Genomic DNA, 3,446 nt, shown 5'->3' with positions numbered 1-3,446 from the left:
TTTCTCCTTCCATAGGCTTTCTAAGAACCTATATATTCTTTTATTCTCTTGAAACAGAACAAGCAAACTAAACTGTTTTCCATTAATATAGGTTAAGGGTGTTTTCAGAAAATTTTTCTTGAGATAACTAAGTTCTAGAAAGACCACCAGGAGAAAAACAAAGCCCTGGCAGATAAAAGAAACCAGAGGAAAAGCAAATTCCAGAGAAAAAACATGAGAACATGATTAATTGAGTTGAGGATAATATTAGCATGTGAAAATCTCAACCCTATTCCCCTACCCCAGCCAAATATATGCTTTTTCCAAGCGTGGAATTCTGAACCAATTAAGAAATAAAATTTTAGTCTATGGCCATACTGCCTTGAACAAGCCCAATCCCATCTGATCTCAGAAGCTAAGCAGGGTCAGGTCTGGTTAATACTTGAATGGGAGACCACCTCGGAAGACCAGGTGCTGCAGACATTAAAAAAATAAAAATAAAAATAAGGGATTGTAAAGTGACAAGGTCCTTGCAATCTGTGAGGTCAATCAAGGATTGCTTTGCCAAAAAAAAAAAAAAAAAAATTCTAAAAAAAAGAAAGAAAACTTTAGAGTAAAAAAAGCAAATAGGAAATCAAAATGTCCTCTTTGTTTCTAATAAAATTGATATTATAGAACATAGTGCATACCTGTAGGGAAGTGGACTTTCTACTATGGAGCCACCGAATTAGACCATCCTCCCCACCTTGGGAGGACTGGGTGTCCTTTGGCTCCTATGATAGGTGTCAGGCATTTGCCACTAATCTTCCTGCAGATCAAGAGCAATCAGGAGCACAAGCTCTCTGAGAATAGCTCACCAATCAGGGAGGATCTCCTTTCCGTAGTGGAGGGAGATGTGAGAGAGACTAGCAGTGTTATGCTAATGAGTATGACTCCCCATTGGAAGAAAACAAAAGAAGTAAAGAATAGGTATTCTCCTTCTAATGGGTATGTTGAACCTAAGTTTCCATAGACATTTCAATGGATAATCCCATGGACAGACTCGGAGAAGGAGATGGGAAATGCACAGGAGAGCGGTCTGGGCTGTGGCGACATGCATTTGGAGGTAATTGGTGTGCAGCAGTGGCTGAATCCATGAACGAGATGATGTTCCTCAGAAGGAGGATGCAGAATACGAGGACTGGGAACTAGTAATAGAGTTCTTAGGAGGATGAACATTTAACAGTAGATTGGACAAAAAAAAGCCAGGAAAGAAAGGAAGAAAGAGCCCAGGATGGTGCAAAGGCCAAGAAAATGAAAGCTCGAAGAAGAGAAGATGATAACATTGAACGCTGCTGAGCCTTCAAGTAGCTGAGGCTTGGATATGGGATTTGGCAGTTAGACGGCCTTTGGGACACTTTTGTCCTTTTGCAGAGTAGTTTCAAGGGATGGGTGGTGAGAAGCCATTTTGTAATGTGTTAAGAACTGAATAGAAATCAAGAAAGACCCTGTTCTCTGCCCTAGAGGAGAAGAGAGCCCAGCAGCAGCTCAGTAATTAAATGGGCAAACACGAAAGGCATAGTCTTTATCTTGGATCCATGAATGTGCTCCCCAAATGTCCCCAACAAATCATGTGCCAAACTTTGTGTGCTTTGTATCTGTGCATTTTTCTCAGGAGAGATTTATAGCTTTCATAAAATCCAATTGTCCAGTATTAGCAGCCAAGAAAACAAATAACTGAATGGAGACAGGTCAGGATTCAAAACCCACAAAAGGCAAGTATACAGTTAAAATCACAGGCTTCGGGGTTCAAGTGGGGTAGGAAAAGAACCAAATCAAGAAGGCAATTCTTCTGTTTAACCAGTCAAAATGTAGGAGACCCTTGAAGGGTCAGCTGAGGAGATCTTGGTAAAGAACAGAGGAAACAAAAGCAAGCATGAGATAGCTGGTAGACTAGAACATTTATTAAGTGTTTATTTCCCAAATACTTAATAAGTGCATACTTTTTCCCAGGTGCACTGCTAAATACTGGGGATGCAGCTTAAGAGAATTTATATTTAAAAAATAAGAGACTAAAGCTTAATGTTTCATGGGTAAAAGCAGTTCTTTCACTACCTCAAGGTAGGTTTGCTCAATTATTTCATTCATAAGTCACAACGTTCATATTTGGAGGGGAAAAAGAAAAAAGAAAGTAAGGGAAGTCAGGCATGGTGAATTAACCCACCAAGCTGCCAAGATCAATCTCCTATTCACTCACTTGAGTCATGGGAGAAGGAGGAAAAATCAGGATAACAATTAAAAAAGAGAAAATTAAGATGTTAAAACTTTGCATTTCAACTTTGAGTTGACATTGTGGCAAGGCTCTTTCCAGCTGCTTTGTCTGGCCATGTCAAGAAGTGACCATGATTTATTGTGCCACCTCCATAATTTCAATGCTCTTGATCTCCCACCGGAAACAGTGACAAGTAAGGTTAACTGCTGTGTAAAGAGACAGTATGAATAATGCTTCATGCACAGAGCTGGCACTGATCTACAGCTGGAGGTGGGGGAAGCAGGGATGTCAGCCATTGGTTAAATCCCTTCCGAACAGCAACCTCCCAAATGCCCTAACACCTTTTGGAACAAACTGTACTTATATAGAAAAACACCCTGAATTGTATTAGAAATTGTTTCCTTGCCCTTGTCCCTAACAAACATGCAAATAGCCAACTTCCCTCACATTTGCATTTTGTATTGTCAGTAACAGCTAACATTAAGTGTTTGTATACCAGGCCAGCCCTGTCTACAAGCTTTATGTTCACTACTTCAGTTAATTCTCAGCTTGCTAGCTTCTGTTATCATCCCCATGTACAGATGAGAGCAATGAGGCACAGAAGGTTAAACAGCTCATCAAAGGGTAGCAAGAAAAGCCAGAATTTGAGCCCAGGTGTTCTAAACTTCAGGACTCTGCTATCCCATTCCTTTATTAGCTCATTCATATTCATTTAATTCAATCAGCTTCATCTAACTTGTATTTCCTCTTTAACCAGCTTACATACATTTCTAAAGGACTATTGCTCTGCCACTACTGAGTAAAGTAGGGAGGGCATGACCAAAGAAAATTTTTTTTAGTCTTCCAAAGTCACGGCTTATTCTGATGAACAGGTCAGAACTTTCTGTATCTGCAAATATTTCATTAATGCTAATCACTTTTTCATATGTTTACATTTCATTTCCCCCAAATAAAGGAAAAAGAGAAAACCAACATTGATTGAACACTTATTGCATTTAAAACATGGTATCAGGTGAATTAAGCCTCACAATGACCCCATCAGGTTAGAATAATTATCCTCATTATACAAATTGGAAGGTCAAGAAAGTTAGGGATATTTCGCCAGATGTAACCATGTGTAAAATAGAAGTAGGCTCAAAGTCCTCCATGATTCCACTTTGCCAGGACTGTACACATGCTGCGAATGTCTTAGTAACTCAATGCCTTATATTCTATT

The 3,446-nt window shown here is 39.4% G+C and overlaps 1 pseudogene; it reads left to right on the top strand.

Moving 5' to 3' along the window:
* Window positions 1-343: 343 nt before the first annotated feature.
* On the top strand, window positions 344-462 carry LOC118610382 (annotated as a pseudogene).
* Window positions 463-3,446: the final 2,984 nt, after the last annotated feature.

Source organism: Rousettus aegyptiacus, unplaced genomic scaffold (assembly GCF_014176215.1).
Source record: "Rousettus aegyptiacus isolate mRouAeg1 unplaced genomic scaffold, mRouAeg1.p scaffold_m13_p_12, whole genome shotgun sequence".
Taxonomy (NCBI): Eukaryota; Metazoa; Chordata; class Mammalia; order Chiroptera; family Pteropodidae; genus Rousettus; species Rousettus aegyptiacus.
The sequence above is the reverse complement of the archived record's forward strand: the minus strand, read 5'-3'. Positions and strand labels throughout refer to the sequence as shown.